Source organism: Paroedura picta, chromosome 7 (assembly GCF_049243985.1).
Source record: "Paroedura picta isolate Pp20150507F chromosome 7, Ppicta_v3.0, whole genome shotgun sequence".
In the NCBI taxonomy this organism is placed as follows: domain Eukaryota; kingdom Metazoa; phylum Chordata; class Lepidosauria; order Squamata; family Gekkonidae; genus Paroedura; species Paroedura picta.
The window spans coordinates 12679024-12697890 of record NC_135375.1 but is presented as its reverse complement, the minus strand read 5'-3'; the positions used below and the strand labels follow the sequence as shown (position 1 = coordinate 12697890).

At 47.4% G+C, this 18867-nt stretch overlaps 1 protein-coding gene across 2 annotated transcripts in view; it reads left to right on the top strand.

Annotated features, from left to right (window-relative positions):
• The window catches only part of ZBTB7C (zinc finger and BTB domain containing 7C), a 235840-nt gene that overhangs the window by 28249 nt on the left and 188724 nt on the right, over nucleotides 1–18867 (top strand). The window contains exon 1 of one of the 2 annotated variants that reach the window (XM_077346749.1): nucleotides 7040–7973. The exons of the other annotated variant lie outside the window; for it this stretch is intronic. The gene's annotated coding sequence lies outside the window, so the exon portion shown is untranslated. Of the gene's footprint in view, nucleotides 1–7039; nucleotides 7974–18867 lie in introns of those variants that run through there. 2 annotated transcript variants of the gene reach the window in all.

Sequence of the window (18867 nt, the reverse complement as noted above, 5' to 3'; positions counted from 1 at the left end):
ATGTCTTTTCAAACTGGATGTGGAATCCAGTGTCCTTTTGCTTGGAGAAGAAACTCTTGATACCTCAACTGGAACTGTCCGTAATTTCTCTCACCTCTGCCTTACGGTGCCATCCTAAACACAGTTACATTCTTCTATATCTGTGGAAGCCAAATGTGCTTTGAAGAAAGTAACTCTGTTTAGGATTGCAACGCAGTTTTTTGGGGAGACAAGGACGGGGCATTAAGGTGCAGGCAATTTATAGAACCCTGCTTAGCTTCTGAGATTGGGCCAGCCTAGGGTATCCAGGTTAGAATATCCAGCAAAATTGCATTTCTTGTACACCCCGTTTTTCATTCTTTATTAGGAGCACCAATCTATTATTTCTAAAGCTTTTGCTAGCTGTTTCAATAATTAGATGCTTTAAACTTTCTGCGATTTGTGTGGTTTTTCAACTGTTTCTCTCCTTGGATTCCGATTTTAAACCCTTCCTTCCTTCCTTCCTTCCTTCCTTCCTTCCTTCCTTCCTTCCTTCCTTCCTTCCTTCCTTCCTTCCTTCCTTCCTTCCTTCCTTCCTTCCTTCCTTCCTTCCTTCCTCCCTTCCTCCCTCCCTCCCTCCCTCCCTCCCTCCCTCCCTTCCTTCCTTCCTTCCTAGGATCCCCCTGCCAATATACCATTCTTAAAATCCGCCACATTATTCCTCTAGTCTTCGCTTCCTCTATCATTAATCTCAATTTGCAGGCCCATGATTTTAAGTATTGATTCCAAGTCTTTGCGGGTTCCCCCCTCCCCCTCTCAAAGTATGCACAAGGGTCAAAAATAACAAATGCGTAGGAGACAGTTGGAAGCGGTTCCCTCAAATAAGAAAGAGGCAGCTGTAAAAATCTCTGCAAATTGTTATTATGACCTTTGCGTAAGTGTTTTATGGCTTTCCTTTCCTCTCCCTTCACTTTGCTAGCGAGGAAACATGATTATACTTTTGGGTGGGAAGCCTAAACTGGGAGTGAGTAACAGGATTACACGGCACAGGAAGTTTCCAGACTTGCTAAGCTGTGAAACTTTAAAGTGGGCGTAGAAAGTTTGCATTTTGAGGGAAGTGCATTTTTAGAAAACCTTTGCCGCAATCCCGAAAGGGGGACGAGTGTGCAGAACTGCGTCTCTGTATGTGTCTTCTTTTCCTGGTTCAAAAAGCACACGCAGACAGCTTGTATGTGAATGTCTAGATTCACATCTGCACAGTTTGGTGTAGTGGTTAGGAGTGCGGACTTCTAATCTGGCATGCCGGGTTCGATTCTGCGCTCCCCCACATGCAACCAGCTGGGTGACCTTGGGCTCGCCACGGCACTGATAAAATTGTTCTGACCGAGCAGTGATATCAGGGCTCTCTCAGCCTCACCCACCCCACAGGGTGTCTGTTGTGGGGAGAGGAATGTGAAGGCGACTGTAAGCCGCTTTGAGCCTCCTTCGGGTAGGGAAAAGCGGCATATAAGAACCAACTCTTCTTCTTCTTCTTCTTCTTCATATATCTGCAGTCCGTGCATAAATAAAACCCAGTGGCAAGCACAGTATTGATAGGGAGAGCACGGGTGGCTGGGGAATAGGATTCTTTCCAAGACCAAGAGGGATTGGTGATCTGGAAGGAGTGAACCAGCCAGCCAGGAGAGGTGATATCCTGTTGTTATCACAGAAAGTGGAAGCCTGCCTGTAGAACCAGCTGAATTGTTGCTTAACTATGAGCTGGTACCTGGGACCAGCCAGAGCAAATCAGGAGAGCTATGTGGAGATGCTGTAGGAGTCTCTTACTTGTATGCAGAAGTTAAAGGGTAGTAGATGATAGGAAAGGGCTTTCTCTGCCAGAGGCCCTGTAGAACCTCAACCAGTAAAAATAACTTTACAAATATAACAGGGAAGACATGTAGTGCAGGGGTAGTCAACCTGTGGTCCCCCAGATGTTCATGGACTACAATCCCAGCTGGCAGAGGCTCATGGGAATCTTAGTCCACAACTATCTGGAGGACCACAGGTTGACTACCCATTGTGTACCAAGGAGTGCTTGGCCTGCAGAAGGTTCCAGGTTCGATCCCCGGCATCTCCAGTTAAAAGGACCAGGCAGGAGGGGATGGGAAAGACCTCTGCCTGAGACTCTGGAAAGCCAGTGCCAGTCTCGGTAGACAGACCTTGATAGGTCAGTCAGTAGCTTTATCTGTCCAAGGCTCTGTGAAAATAGCCTTTTGTTGTCGTCCCCTCTCCTGGTTCCTTTCTGCTCTTTATAGAAAGTCTCCTTTTTTTAAGATTTGAAATCCTCTGCAAGTTTTTCGCCAGAAATAAGGGCATGCACTCCCGTTCCATAGTTTAGTTTAGCTTGAGCACAACATTTCAGGTCCCCCCCCCTGATGGAAGCGCCAGCATGTGTGTGTGTGTGTGTGTGCGCGCTCCTTTTGATGTCAATGACCCACCCCCCCTTGCACAGAGAATGCCAGATGTTCCGCTTTTCCATGTTATTGAGAGTTATGGTTTGCAACGCCCAAGGTCTCCTTAATGATGGACATTTGCTTGCAAATAGCAGGAAGAGAGAAAAAAAAGAGTCTAAACACCCACTGGAGTAAAATGTTCCAGTGCTCTTGTTTTGCTCCCCCAGAGGACAGTGGGTGCAGTGAGCATGGGCTTCCGCAGCCAAGTACGACTGACCCCCCAGTGCGGGGTTGTTTGTCTGGAAATATGTCTTCAAACATCGGGCTGGTATGAGGTGGGTGGAATTGGCCGCTTCTCCCCCTGCCCCCAACATCCTTCCAACCCCGGAGCCTCCATTTACAACCACAGTAATCTCATTTAATGAAGGTGCTACGTAACTGTTGATACTGGTGGTTCTTTCGGTATTTGGAAACAGGACGGGCCTTTATGGCAGGGATTCCCACGCTTGTTCATCCTGTGGGCGCATGTGGAATCTTGGAAAAGGATGCAGTGGTTGCTATGGCAAAGCGGCCGCCAGTGGGGTGGTGAGTCCAGTCTCAAAATGGCTGCCGTGGGATCGAGAGTCCTGTCTCAAAATGGCTGCCATGTATCATGAGTCCCGTTTAAAAATGTCTGCCATGGACAGGCGCTTTAAAAGGTCGGTCATTAGTCCAGTCTCAAAATGGCTGCCATCCAGCTGTGATTCCAGTCTCAAAATGGCTGCCATGTAGGTTATGAGTCCAGTCTCAAAATGGCTGTGCTGGAATGGTTAGTCCAGTCTCAAAATGGCTGCCATGGATATGTGGCCAATCACAGAGTAGGAGAAGGTTCTACAAAATTTCAGGTGATTCCGAGTGAGTTGTCTTGGAAGCAGCTGTGCCTGGTAGTTGTTCCCTGTAGGTTAAAAGGCCGTGCTTTCTGAAGAACCTCCTCCATGCAAGTGAAGGAGAACTGGAGTCTGTTCTTTTGCTTTAGGGAACAGAGGCTGCTTAGTTTCAGTTCCCAAAGAGAGGGAAAGGTTTGCTCCCAGCCACAGGGAGAGGTTTCCAAACCCAGAGATGTAAGGAAGTCCGTTTCTGTGGCCCAGCCAAGGAGGCATGGCTCAGCAGTTTGCTAGACATTCAGCTGGTAGGGAGCCAAATATCTCTTTCTGTCTCTCTTTTTTTCAGCAATCCTCCTCAAGAAACAGGAGCGTGCCCTGATTTTGGCATCCTGGAGTGCTGTGGTTGGGAAACACTACTTAAGGAATATTGTCTGGCGTCATGGGGGACACTACAGGGATTGGTCCTAGGAGGGTGTGGCAAAATGTCCGTGTCCCCCCCTCTTTTGGGCAGATTTCAAAACGACCACTGGGGACTGGTCTACAAGTTCCCCAAGACCTCGTTCACACTCACTGCTACCCAGGATAGATGTTTCTCTTTTTTGTGATCCAAATGTAGAACTCTGCATTTATCTCTGTTGGATTGCATTCTGAGACCTCGCCTCTCTGTCTCCCACAGCAGCACTGTAGGGACAATTTCCTGCAGGGTACGCCCTTCCAGAGGAATAGCCGGTTGGCAAGTTCCTTCCCCTGACCCCGGGTCTTTTCCTTGCACTGGACTAGTGTTTCCAAGACTGGTGAGCTCAATGTGAGTCAGGGAACCACTGCCAGCTTCAAATTTATAAGCAGTTTATTAAAGGAATAAGGTTTATAAGCATATCTTTAGCACAGCCCAGAATAAAAATAATAAAAGAATAAAAATATCCTTCTTTCCCTCTGCAATCCTTCTTTCCCTCTGCTAAAACATACCCTATCTGATGTTAAATATAGAGTAGACACTTTGTTCCAAGTTCCAAGTTCTTATTGCATATTCTTTGCCTCACCTGGCAGCCACATGGTCCAAGATGGCTGCTCACGTCTTCCCTAAATCAGAGCAACATCCTACTTAGTTGGACAGCAAGCGAAAAGACCCCCAATTCTTGTGTCAATATACCTCCCCTCCTATCTGGATTACCCCAGGTCCTGCTGGGCACAAGAAGCTCCACCCCTCTCCACAGGAAGCTCTTTTGTGTCCGAAGGGATTCTGCTTCCTTGCTAGGCCAATTCACATTTGAAGGGAGGGGAGCAAGTAATTAATGTTTCCCCTCCCCTATCTCCAAATCTCAGAGGAAAAAAACATGTGTTGTTTTGAAATCTCCTAGAAGGGGGCGGAGGGAATGTTGCCACAACCTCTTTCTGTGTCATCCTTTAAATAAAAGTGCCGGCAACAGGATTCTTGACCATTATCTGGAAACATCCCATATCACGGCTGGAGCGGTGGCTGGCGAGTCCAGATGCCAGGCCCCGCCTACTGCGCTGCAGTTGTTGCTGCCTCTGCCACCCATCCGCACTCTCCTGAGGGCAGAAGTGGCCTTGGAGAATGAGCAGTGGCAGCAGCTGGCAAGGCCCAGAGCCAAGCCCCGTTTGCCGCCACCACTGCTCCTCCTACAAGGCTGTCCACACTTTATTGAGGATACAGGCAGGCTTGAAGGACAGGCGGCAGCAGCGTGGTCAACAGGGCTCAGCTCTGGGTCTCACCATCCACCACCGCTGCTACTTGTTCTTCGATGATTCCCCCTGCTCTCCATCTACTGTCAGGACTATGGACATCATGTCCGCAGTCACATCCGTTTGAGGAGCCACACCAGTAGATGTTTCCACATTTAAAAAATACATCTTTTTTGGGCTCCAGCAGCTGAGGTGAAGATCAGGCATCTTGACCTATCTATTAAATGAAAATTGCAGACTCTTGCAGTTTCCATCTGTTTCTGAGCCATGCAGGGCAGGGAGAGAGTTTTTAACGCTTCACCTTCTTCTCAGTCTTGGTATTTGACACCCATAGTCCAAAGATTGCTATGGGTGTCCTAAAGGAGAAAACACACATCCTTTAAAAATATATCTTTTCTCCTAAAAAAAATGCTTGTCGTTGAATGGGGAGTCCCTTTTAAAACAGGAGAGACTGTAGAGGATAATATCTACGGAGTGTTGTGTCTTTTAAAATTAAAAAAAAAATAAAGACAGACAAAACCTTGAATGCATGTTATTTAAAAATAATTCTAGCCCTGCTCTGGGATCGTGGCACTGTATTTTGGCCCCAATCTACCGAGGAGCAAAAGACTTGCTTAGCAGGTAGAATACCACATTTGTAAAAAAAAAACCTTTGAGGGAAATAGGCCCTCTAGTGCAAGAAAACTGGTGCATGCAGTCTCCGAAACTTTGAGATTGAAGCAGTTAATGATTTTAGAAAGGAAATAGAAGAGGAGTTGGTTTTTATACCCCACTTTTCACTGCCTAAATGAGTCTAAAAATGGCTTGATAATCTTCTTCCTTTCCTCTCCCCTTCCCTTCCTCTCCCACAACAGACACCCTGTGAGGGAAGTGGGGCTGAGAGAACTCTGACAGGGCTGCTCTGAGAGAACAGCACTATCAGGACTGGGACGAGCCCAAGGTTACCCAGCTGGCTGCATGTGGAGGACCGGGGAATCAAACTCAGTTCGCCAGATTAGAGGCTACCGCTCTTAACCACTAAGCCTCAGGGGAGGGCCAGAACTCCAGAAGCTCTCCCACCGTGGCCCCCTTAACCACCAAGAATCCTGACCATCCCTGCCTCAGACAGAGGGTTCCATCTATACCTTGGGGCTAAGAGCCAGTCATGGACCTCTGTGCCACGTATTTATTCAACCGAAGCAGTTGGACAGTCAAAGCAGTGGGGAAAGGGGCACAGTTTTTACCCTCCAGCCGTCATTGTGCAATTTTACTGTCCCCCCCTTTGTGCTTTTTTCCTGTTTTTTTAACAGACTTCCCCTCCTTATACTGTAGGTGTCCCCCACCTTTTTGAGCCTGCATAACCTTTCGGAATTCTCACCCAGCCACAAAATGGCTACCGCAAATGGAAGATGAGCCAGGAACAAAATAGTAGCCGCATCTTCGCAATGCCGCAGGGAAGATTATTGCCTTGTAGTGGCAGCTCTCCCCAAAGCAATATGTTTTAAAAAGCAAATTGCACGGCCAGTGGAATCCCCAGTAGCCAGTCAGAAGATTTGCTGGACCACAGCCCTAGCTAGCTCTGCTTACTTTCTAAAAACACCTGGTGGATGCCTAAATAGATGCCAGCCAGTGCTGTGGTGCCCATGGGCACCATATTGGGGACCCTGGCTGTACTGCAGCTACCAATTAAAAAAAGAGAAGAAAGCAGAAGTCCAGGATTGGTACAGGGAGGGGGAAATTATGAGCACCAGGGGATGGGTGACTAAGGAGTACAAGAACACATCTGCATTTGAAGTCTGCACCGCATGGCTTTGTCACCACACGGACACAGGGCACCAAACACATCTGGGCAGTGTACAGCAGCGCCCAGCTGTGCTCTCTGCAGCCCAAACCCTCTGTCTCTTTGTCAGGTATTTACCTCATTTACCAGCATCTCTCCCGCCACGAACCTGCTGTTCTTCCCCGGAGGTTCCAAATTCTGCAGGACCTCAAAGGCTGAGCTTGAACGGAGCGGAAACATGTGGCGTTAGCTTGCAAAACAGAAGAAATATGCGCATGATGTTTAGGATTTTTTATTTAAAGCAATAGCACATAAATTAAACACTCTTGGCTTAACCTTGGGGCTTTGTAAAGCGTTTCTAGTGCAGAATATTAATTGCCCAGGACTCTCGCGGCCTCCTCTAGACCTCGGACCCCCGCGCCCCTTGTCTGCTTTGCCCCGCCTTCGATTGATCGCTCTGAACGCCCGGGCTCTGTGGCTTTCTTTTTTTAGCCTGCAATTTCCTCCCGACAGAAGGAAGGTAACACCTTTGGAGGGGACTGTGAAAGATGCTCCCAGCAGCTGTTCCTGGCTGGCCCACGTGCTGGTGCTTCTAATTAAGGGGCTGACCCGAGGAGAGGAATGGGCTCGCTGCCTGCAGGAACCCACCCACTAGAGGATGCGGGAAGCTGATTTCCTTTCCTCCTGGCACAGTCTCTGACCCTGCAGAGGTTGCGTGCTGAGCACCGGGTGGGGAGGGGCGTCTCTGCTCCAGGCAGCTGTTGCAGCTACAAAATGCATCCCCGGTTCGCAGCTGGAAGTCTCGTTTTCTGCTTCGTTTCCAGAGCTGGGGATGCTCCTGTCTATTCGTCTCCAGTCTTGACACGCTTATTTCCTTCACTGTGTCTTCCCCAGAGTCGATCCCAAAGACACAATAGCTTGGCCTGTCATTCCTGTACGGTCCTTGAATTTGCTGAATGTCTTCATTGTGCTGTGTGCACTGCTCAGCCTCTCCCTGGACGTGTGGATTGGTCATCCCCGTTTCATTGTGTCCCCAGAAGTCTGCGTGCACACAAAAGCGTACGCCTTGGATAGGACTTTGTCGTTCTTAAAGGTGCCACCTGACTCCGCCTTGGTTTTGACACAGCTCCTGGTCGCATGCACTGTGGGAGTTGCCTGAACTTTCCAAAAAAAACCCTCTTCAGAAGAAAAACAAAACACCGCAGTGTTTCTGCCAGCCCTGAGTGTTGCTGAAGAGGGCTGGGTTATAACATTCAGGTAAAAAGAACAATCGGATGAACTGTGTGATTTGCATGTTTGTTTAAATTGGGCTTTCTCAAGCAGGGTTTCGTGAAACCCTGGGGTTTCTTGACAGCCCTGGAGGGTTTTCCTGAATGGTGATGATGGTGAGGAGGAAGAGTTGGTTCTTAGATGCCGCTTTTCTCTACACAAAGGAGTCTCAAAGAGGCTTCCAGTCGCCTTCCCTTTCCTCTTCCCACAACAGACACCCTGTGAGGGAGGAGAGGCTGAGAGAGCCCTGATATTCCTGCTCGGTCAGAAGAGCTTTATCAGTGCTGTGGCGAGCCCAAGGTCACCAAGCTGGCTGCATGTGGAGGAGTTGTGGGGAATCAAACCCGGCACTCCTAACCACTACACCAAGCTGGTGCCAGTTAATTAATGTGCATGTGTGTATGTATATGTATGAAGAGCCTCTTGTGGCACAGAGTGGTAAGACAGCAGACATGCAGTCTGAAGCTCTGCCTATGAGGCTGGGATTGAACTCCCAGCCTCATGGGCAGAGCTTCAGACAGCATTTCGGCTGCCTTACCACCCTGCGCCACAAGAGGCTCTTATGTATATGTGTATGTGTATATGTATATGTAAACTCATCATCAAGAAAACAAAGGTCATGGCATCCGGCCCTCTCAATTCCTGGCAAATAGATGGGGAAGAAATGGTGATAGTGACAGATTTTATTTTCCTGGGCTCCAAGATCACTGCAAATGGGGACTGCAGCGAAGAAATTAAAAGACGCTCCTGGGGGGGAAAGCTATGGCAAATCTAGACAGCATCCTAAAAAGCAGAGACATCACCCTGCCAACAAAAGTGCGTCTAGTCAAGGCTATGGTATTCCCAGTTGCAATGTATGGTTGTGAAAGTTGGACCATAAGGAAGGCCGAGCGTCAAAGAATTGAGGCTTTTGAACTCCGGTGTTGGAGAAGACTCTTGCGAGTCCCTTGGACTGCAAGGCGAACAAACCGGTCAGTCATAGAGGAGATCAACCCGGACTGCTCCTTAGAAGGCCAGATCCTGAAGATGAAACTCAAATACTTTGGCCACCTCATGAGAAGGAAGGACTCCCTGGCGAAGAGCCTAATGCTGGGAGCGATTGAGGTCAAAAGAAGAAGGGGACGACAGAGAATGAGGCGACTGGATGGAGTCACTGAAGCAGTCGGTGTGAGCTTAAATGGACTCCATGGAATTGTAGAGGACAGGAAGGCCTGGAGGATCATTGTCCATGGGGTCGCAATGGGTCGGACACGACTTCGCACCTAACAGCAACAACAACAACGATATGTATATGTATATGTATTCTTCACAATTGCAACACTTTTGTGGTTTCTCAAAGCCTGAAGATTGTTTCAGGAGTTTCTCTTCAGGTGGAGCCCGAAGAGGGAGGGGCTTTCAAAGGGGAGGGGCTCCTGCAGGTTATTTTCCTATTGAGTCCAACCTCCAAAACAGCCCCCCCTCCGGGAAACTGTTCTTGAACCTCTGGAGAGCAGCTGTAACAGCGACTGTAATAACTCTTAATGGAGAGCAACTATAATAAGCGGAGGTTGGCAGAAGTATTTAAGAGCTCCATTTCAGAAGCCGTCACAAGAGGCAGCTGTTGCAGAGCCAAGCCACACAAACCGAGGTGGGCATTTAACAGGCTCTGGCAATGCCTAAGGAGGAAAAGGAAGGTTGCCAGGTGTTTTCCAGTTGTGCAAAACTGTCCCTCTGAAACAAGGAAGGGGCTGTGTCCCAGAGGGGTTCAATCCCTGCCGTCTCTAATTTTAAAAGAGAATCCCTTTCTTAAATTATTATTATTATTATTATTATTATTATTATTATTATTATTATTATTATTATTATTAATTAGATTTATTTCCCGCCACTCCCCGTAGGCTCGTGGCGGGTCACAATAGTTAACAGAGAGCCATTCGTAGGTTTGCAGAACCCTGCATAGCAAAGCATGTCCCTCCCCACTGTGCAGATGCGGCTCTCCTGTGTTACGTGTTGTGCTTAGGTTCTGTTAGGTTGTTTCCAACTCATGGTGACTTTCTGAACAAAGGTCTACCATCCAACTCTCCCTGTAGCTATTTCTTTTTTCAAGGTCAATCCACTTAGGTTTGTAATGCTATCTATCCATTTTGTTCTTTGTCTGCCTTTTCTTTTGCTTCCTTCAGCCTTACCAAGCATAAGCATTTTTTCCTAGTCCATCATTTGCACCCATTATGTGGCCGCAGTATGACCATTTCTGCACTGAAGGCTTTGCGCCAGGCTGCAGGCTGGAGTTTGAGTCAGGGCAGATTGCCCCGCCTCTTCCTTCTCCCTCACAGTGGTGTATTTGACCCGGTGCATGTCGTCTGCCCTGGATTTGTGCTCCTGCATGGGAACCGTAGCAGTGACCCATTTCCCATTTCTGCACTGGGAAGTGCAGCTTCCATGTAGGAGCACAAATCCAGGGCAGATGTGGTGCACCAGGCCAAGTTTTTGTCTACAGATCCTTGCCTCAAGAGAGTGCTGGGGTATCATTTGGTCCAGAACAGATCGATTTGTTCTTCTTGCAGCCCATGATGTTTTCAGTTACCTTCTCCAGGTCCATTGTTCAAAGGTATTGATCTTCTTTCTCTCACACTTCCTTCGGGTTCAGCTTTCGCACCCATACATTACCGCAGGAAAGCAAAACAAAACATTGTTTTGACAATTCTGAGCTCTGTTGCCAGTCAAATATCTTTGTCCTTCAAAATCTTTCCCAAGTTTGTCCTTCAAAATCTTTCCCAAGTTTGTAAAACTCTCCTCTAGATCACACTGGCCCCCGTTCTCTGCTTTGCACGTCTGCGTGGCCAGAGAAAACATCGACTAAAACTAGTCTTGTCAGATACCAGCAGTGAGCTAACAACTAAGATTGCCAAGTATACTTGGGTGGTGACGAGAATTAGGAAAATTCTAACATTTCATAAAGTATTGGAACTAAAATAAGAATAGGACTTTGAGCATACTACCTTAGCCGTCTAGTTTAAAATGAATTTTTTTAATTAATTGTTAAAAGCTAAATTTAAACTTTGTGCAGCTTATGTAACCTAATGGTTATTTTTGTAGCATTTTGCTTCTTGGTCAATGACCGTAATTGATTATTTGATTTAATTTGATATTCTTTGAAGGCCTCAGCCCCTATACCCTGCTGTTGGCTCTCCACTATGCTAGATGGGATGCTGGACAAGATGGACCTCTGATCTGATCCAGCAGGGCCCTTCTGATGCTCTTATGAAGGCCTCAGCCTCTCTGCTCTGTTGCTGGTCCTCCAGGGGAACTGGTTGGCCCCTGTGAGAGACAGGATGCTGGACTAGATGGACCACTGGTCTGATCCAGCAGGGCTCTTCTGATGTTCTTATGAAGGTCTCAGCTTCTATGCCTTGCTGTTGACCCTCTAGGGGAACTGGTTGGCCCCTGTGAGAGACAGGATGGTGGACTAGAGGGACCACTTGGCTGATTCAGCTGTGCTCTTCTTATGTTATATGCTTTTCTTAGTAGAATAGCTGAAGGAGCCGTTATATGTTTTGTGGTGCTGCTGTGATAACATCTTCATTGAAAAAACTACAAGAAGTGATCTCCACTTCAGGGTGAAATCTGAGGATAGACTTGCTGTGAAAGGCAAAGAATGTGCAGAATCTGTTTCTCAGCTCTTCTGTGCCCAACACTTGAGTACGCATGGCTTACTACTGGTTGAAGTATTTTAGGGTTCACGTGCCTTTCTTGTTTTTTGCTTTGCTCTCAGCCTTTTAAGGGAACTGTGTGTTCCATTTGGAATCAGAGAGACATCGGATCTGCTCCTTAGAGGCAGTATGGTATAGTGGTTGGAGCAGGAGGTCTCCAATGTGATAGCCGTTGGTGTCATTGCACCCAATGACTCCCGAGAGCCAGCTTGGTGTAGTGGTTAAAAGAGGTGGCTTCTAATCTGGAGAGCTGGGTTTATTTCCACAGTCCTCCATATGCAGCCAGCTGGGTAATCTTGGGTTAGTCACAGTCCTGATAATGCTGTTCTCACAGAGCAGTTTTGCCAGAGATCTCTCAGCCCCACCTACTTCACAGGGTGTCTGGGGTGGGGAGAAGAAGGGGAGCTGCTTTCAGTCTCTTTTGGGTAGAAAATTGGGGTATAAAAACCAACTCTTCTTCTTTTCTGGAATCCACAAAGTGTTTTTAGAAAGTGGGTGGGGCCAGGTAGTAATTTTGTGTTACCTCAACAAAGCATGCCTCCTGAATATATGATGGGGGCATTAGTGATTCTACTTGCAGAGAGAGAGGGGTAATGTGAGAGATTCCTCTAACAATATATACAGAGGCAGGATCCTGGCCAGATATCTCAGGCAAAGGAAATTAACCAAAAATATTTTTATTGAAAAACAGAAAAGTCCCTAACACACATTCCTGCTATTTAAACTAAACAAGCATAGAAGAAGAAATAAAAAAGATGATGCCAATGAGGCTAAAATTTGGGGTTATACAAAGGTGTAATAGCTATTGTCCATGATGTGCAGAAGTCGAGTACAGAGAAGCAGCAAGATGAACCAACACAAGCTGAGTGCGTATTGTGAATTCAGGAACAGCACACACAAAACTAGGCTCTGTGTGGTGTTTAAATAGCCAAAAATGTATCCTCAAGCTAGGATTGGACATTTAGCTGCTGAAAACACTCTTTCTGGATTACCTCACTTCAGCAGTTTCCCTTTAACTAAAACAAGGTTTCTTTGTCACAGATTTGCTAAAGCCATTAGCTAGTCTCCGTTTCTTTATTTCCCACCAGTAATTTAGTTCCACGACATTGTTTTAGGGGCTAACTACCCAACCCTGGCCCCAGGATACATTTAAACACGGCACAGAACCTAGTGTAAGCTGTGTTGAATCACCATGACAGCAAAAAGTGAGATTTAAGTGAAGTAAAGAATATAAATAATACTGCTTTGTAAGGTTCAGTTGGGGGGCTTCCATTTTTTGCTGCTTTTCCTAGAAGGTGATGGGTTCTACCTGATACTATCCTCTCCTAGCTCCCACGTGAAATCACATGAGCTTTCACTTCAGGATGTTGTAAAAGGCCTTGAGATCATGGCCTGAAATATTTCTCCTCCTTCACAAACACTGAAACCTGACAATGAGTTCTAGTGAACTCAGAAGCTTGCCTACTCTGTTATGCCATTTTGGCTCTTTTGAATGAAAGGGAAATACATAGTGTGATGGACATGCTATGTTCCACCTCTCCTTATGAGTCTCTAGGAAAGGGTGGGGTATAAATGTAAAAATAAAAATAAATAAATGAGCGGCCAGTGATTGTCAGAGACACAGAATGCTTGGGGGGCAGAGTTGTAAAACAGAATGCTGGGGACACAGAATGTCAGGGATAGAGTTGGAAAACAATATGTTGGGGAGACAGTGTCAGTTGGAAAACAGAATGTTGGGGGCATAGAATGTTGGGGACAGAGTTGGAATACAGAATGTTAGGGAAATAGAATGTTAGAGAGTTGGAAAACAATGTTGGAGAAACAGAATGTTAGAGACACAGAATGTTGGGGGCATAGAATGTTGGGGGCATAGAATGTTAAAGAAAGAGTTGGAAAACAGAATGTTGGGAATATAGAATGTTAGACAGTTGGAAAACAACATTGGAGATGCAAAATGTTAGAGACAGAATGTTGGGGACACAGAATGCTGGGGACACAGAATGTTGGGGATATAGTTGGGGAACAGAATGTTGGGAACACAAAGAGATTCAAGTGGGTATCCATGTTGTTCTGAAGCAGGAGAAAATTTTTTGAGTCCAGTAGTACCTTTAAGACCAACAAAGTTTTGTTCAAGATATGAGCTTTCATGCGCATGTACACATAGTATCTGTAGAAGTGTCCGTGCGCACAGAAGCTCATACCTTTAACAAAACTGTTGGTCTTAAAGGTGCTACTCGACTCTAAATTTGTTTGAGAACACAGAATATTGGGGATGCAACAAATAAAGAACCAAGAACTGTAGTTTTGAGTTGGCAGCTGGGGAGCTGAGAAGGAAAAGAGGATGTTCAGCTGAGGCAAACTGTGGTGAAGAGCATCTCATAGGGGGCTGAAAATAGTCAATTTTTAACGAAGGATCCCAATTATGGGAATAGGACCACAGTTCAAAAGTTCATTGAGTGGAAGTGAAACATTAACTGCTTGCATTATTTACTGCTGTGGGCTGTGTGTCTAAAGGAAAAAAAACATGCATACGCAAAATTTAATATGTATAATAAGACACAAGCAGACAGGTTAGTCACATTTGGGCTTCATGTGGATGCATACTTCATGTATATGCCTGTAAAAGTGTATACCCAGAATTAAACTTCGTGGGTCTTAAAGGAGCCATTGGATTCAACCTTGGTTCTGTTGCTTCAGACCAACATGGCTACCCACCCAAGTCTGTATATTACAGCAGGGGTAGTCAACCTGTGGTCCTCCAGATGTCCATGGACCAATTCCCATGTGTTCTTTTCAAAATGGTGCCTCCTTGCACCTTCATTTTTGTTGCAACTCTTAATCGCATCATTCTGCGCCCTTGATAACTTCCCCACTTCTCCCCCAGTGTCCTGATTGTATTAAAAAAAAACCCTGAGTTGTAACATAATGTTATAGCATTATAACGCTACTGTGTAAGACTGCAAGACCGCTTTTCTAAGACTTAGAAACAGCGTTGCAATGCGATCACCCCCTTTAAAAAAGTACATTTTTCAGGACGGAGGGAGGGAGGGGGAAGGAGGGAGGGTGGAGAGAGGATGGTGATGAGAAAAGGGACGTTTCCAGATGACTAAAAATGGTAGGCACAAGGAAAAACCCTATTGCATGCATTTCTGCATTGGGCAGCCCCACATTAGAACCCTTTAGAGCCAGTTTGGTGTAGAGGTTAGGAGTGTGGACTTCGATTCTGCACTCCCCCACATGCAGCCAGATGGTTGACCTTGGGCTTGCCACAGTTCTGTTCTGACTGAGCAGGAATATCAGGGCTCTCTCAGCCTCACCCACCTCACAGGGTGTCTGTTGTGGGGAGAGGAAGGGAAGGCAACTGGAAGCCACTTTGAGCCTCCTTCGGGTAGGGAAAAGCGGCATATAAGAACCAACTCTTTTTCTTCTTCTTCTTCTTCTTCTTCTTCTTCTTCTTCTTCTTCTTCTTCTTCTTCTTCTCCTTCTTCTTCTTCTTCTTCTTCTCCTTCTTCTTCTTCTTCTTCTTCTTCTAGTACCCACTTGAAAAGATGAACTACGTTTTTCTGGAGATTCTTTTGCTGAGGGGCAAGTGAGGGGGCAATTCAGGACAGTGCTTGAAGAAGCAAATATTTGTGTGGAAACAGATGAAAAAAACCAACCCTTTAAGAATGCAAACTGAGCGATATCGGTAGAGCAGAAACGGCCTGTGAAGAAGAGAGAGGACTGGCGAGGGAAAAGGTTATCTCTGTATTTTAAAAGATGTGAGAAGGGTGGTGAATGGGACGTCCCGACCTACTTGGGCGGTAGACATGCTGTGTGAGTGGAGACGAGGTGTCACCCATGGCTCCCCCTCCTTTGCCTGTGGACTGACCCGTCCACTTGTATCCTTTGCCTTCAGACAGTAAAGGCTATCGAAAGCAATTCTTGCCAGGCCAGAGCACATGTAAGCATACACAGCGTGTCCCTCGAACCCTGCAGTGTTACGTTCAGAAGCTCTGCTCTTAGAAAGGGAGATAAACAAATAAGCTGGCTTCGGCTGGCCGTGAAGGTGGAGCTTTGGCGTATGTTGTAGATGTCGGGATATCAGCTGCCTTCTGCAGCGGGGATAAATTACAGTAACTACATAGCAGCCAAAGAGATTTTAATTCCGCCCCCCCCCCCGACTTCCGCGCATAATGATGTTCTAAGCAGGTACAGACGTAGAGTTTAAATGGGGCAGCCCTCATTAGCTCTCCCCTGGAGCCACTTTCAAATATAGGCACCCTGTTCTGCCCTTTAGGCCACAGAAACCTGTCTCCTCGCCGCGGAGTCTGCCTGTCTCCTCGCGCTCCGGAGTGTCAGGTGGAGAGGAGCTGACAGCCCCGATTCTCTTCAGCTGAGAGCAGGGTGCAGAATCGGCCGCCTGTGCGGGAGGCAGAAAGCTTGATGAGAAACGTGGCAAGCCCAGGGGAGCCTGGGCCTGTTTTATTAATGAGGGCTGCAGCAGCTGCCATGTTGCTCCTGGCTTGGCGTAGGAGGAGGGTCAGGCAGGAGAGCCCGGAGCCTCCTCTCCCCCCCCCCCTCCCCTGCCCAGTGTATTTTCTTCTGCCTCCAGGCCTGGCTAGACCAGGCTGCCTCCTGTGTACCTTTTCACCCTGCAGGTTAGGGAGGAAATGTGGAGTCCGGATCAGCGGTGTGGGTGGGATAGGGCCACTGAACTCAATTCCCAGAGTAGAAATCTACGTTTGCGTTATCAAGAGTTTTTATGGAGTTCGTCTGAGAGCCAGGCTGTGTGGGATGCAGCTAAAGGGAAGTGGGGCTCTGGTATGAGGGAGGAGAATGAATTCTGTCCCCCTGCCTTGGTTGGAAATTCCCGTCCAGGTAGATGGTCCAATCTTGGGAGTTAAGCAGGGCCTACTATGGTTAGTAGCTGGGTAGGTGACCACCGAAGGAGACCAGCTTGGTGTTGTGGTTAAGAGCGGCGGCTTCTAATCTGGCGAGCTACGATTGATTCCTTACTCCTCCTCACTCCTGCAGCCAGCTGGGTGACCTTGGACCTTGGATAAGAACCAACTCTTCTTCAGTAATCTCAGGGCTCTCTCAGCCTCTCCTCCCTCACAGGGTGTCTGTGGTGGGGAGAGGAAGGGAAGGCGATTGGAAGCCGCTTTGAGACTCCTGGTAGAGAAAAGCGGAATATAAGAACCAACTCTTCTTCTGTATCCTTCTGAGGTCCCTCCTCTCCCCAAATGCCTCTCTTCCCCAGGCTCCAACCCTAAATCTCCCGGTATATCCCAAGCCTGAAATTGGCAACCCAGTGTCCAAGCTTCCTTAATCTTACATCTCAGGGCCTGGAGTGGAAAACGGACCTTTGTATGCCTTTGTTTCCACCCCTGTGTTTAAAATGGAGACGGTCATTCTGTGCCTGGTTTTTGTGGGTGATCACACAGGCAGCGGTCCAAACATTAAGGGTCTAGGGCCACACAAATGCTTTTTTTCTCCTGTATTTTTGGTGCTGTAATTGACAATATAAATAGTGCCTGGACAGGGTGCCTTCCAGGCCTGCAGCTGCCGTCAAACCACCAGAGATCCCTACACCCACTGGCGACGTAATAGCTGTCGGCACCTGGCATGTGAGGCATGTGAGTTCAAGAACCACTGGGTGCATGTTTTTCACAGTTTGTGTCTGCAGCTGTCTCCTTCTGAAGAGCCGTTTGGGGCATCACAGTCTGAATCCTCCTGGCACCCAATAATTCTTTCGCTATCAAAAAACCAACCATCCCCTGAGGGTCAGATAGCTCCATTTAGGTCAACAGGTTTAAAGTAGGCAGGGTGCATGGCTCAGTGGCACAGTCTGCCTGGCATGCAGGAGGTCCTGGTTCAAGACCCGTGATCTCAGGGGAGGATGGTATATAAATATAACAAATAAATAAAGTAGTGGGTGATGTGAAGGGGAAGGGAAGGTGATTGGAAACCTCTTTGAGACTCCTTTGGGTAGAGAAAAGCAGCATATAAGAACCAACTCTTCAGTAATCTCAGGGCTCTCTCAGCCTCCCCTCCCTCACAGGGTGTCTGTTGTGGGGAGAGGAAAGGGAAGGTGATTGGAAGCCGCTTTGAGACTCCTTTGGGTAGAGAAAAGCAGCATATAAGAACCAACTCTTCAGTAATCTCAGGGCTCTCTCAGCCTCCCCTCCCTCACAGGGTGTCTGTTGTGGGGAGAGGAAAGGGAAGGTGATTGGAAGCCGCTTTGAGACTCCTTTGGGTAGAGAAAAGCAGCATATAAGAACCAACTCTTCTTCCTCTTCAGTAATCTCAGGGCTCTATCAACCTCACCTCCCTCACAGGGTGTCTGTTGTGGGGAGAGGAAAGGGAAGCCGCTTAGAGACTCCTTTGGGTAGAGAAAAGCAGCAATTCTCAACCCAGAGTGGCATCCCTAACTAAATGTCCCATTTCTGCTCCAAGGGCCTCGAAAGTTCTTCATTGTTCCCAAATAGCAGCATGCTTTTTTCATCTGGGGTAAAAATGCCATTTATACCAGTGTGTCTCAGCCGTGTGCCCTTTGGAACGACTCTTCAGTTTGCACCAGCATTCTCCGCCAAGAGAAATTTCCGAGCTTAGAATGTTCACCTGCAGATATTTGGGAGACCGAAGGTGCTTGGCCTTCTGTCTGAATGACCAATTTGGTAACTTGAGTTAATCTCAGATAGAGCAACTGGGCACCTGCAGAGATAACTGCAACCGATCAGGCAGGCCCCAGACTACAAGCAATTTTGGAGTACGTTTGATGTCTTGACAGGCAAACAAGCCAGGAATCCTCAGGGACAGAATGACACACTGGTCTCCTTGCAGTCTGTGGCCCTCCAGATGTCCATGGACTACAATTCCCATGAGCCCCTGCCAGTGATTGCCAGTTTGGTGTAGTGGTTAGGAGTGCGGACTTCTAATCTGGCATGCTGGGTTCGATTCTGCACTCCTCCACATGCAGCCAGCTGGGTGACCTTGGGGGAGTCACAGCACTGATAAAGTTGTTCTGACCGAGCAGTGATATCAGGGCTCTGTCAGCCTCTCCACCCTCACAGGGTGTCTCTTGTGGGGAGAGGAAAGGGAAGGTGACTGTAAGCCGCTTTGAGCCTCCTTCAGCTAGAGAAAAGCGGCATATAAGAACCAACTCTTCTTCTTCTTCTTCTTCTTCTTCTTCTTCTTCTTCTTCTTCTTCT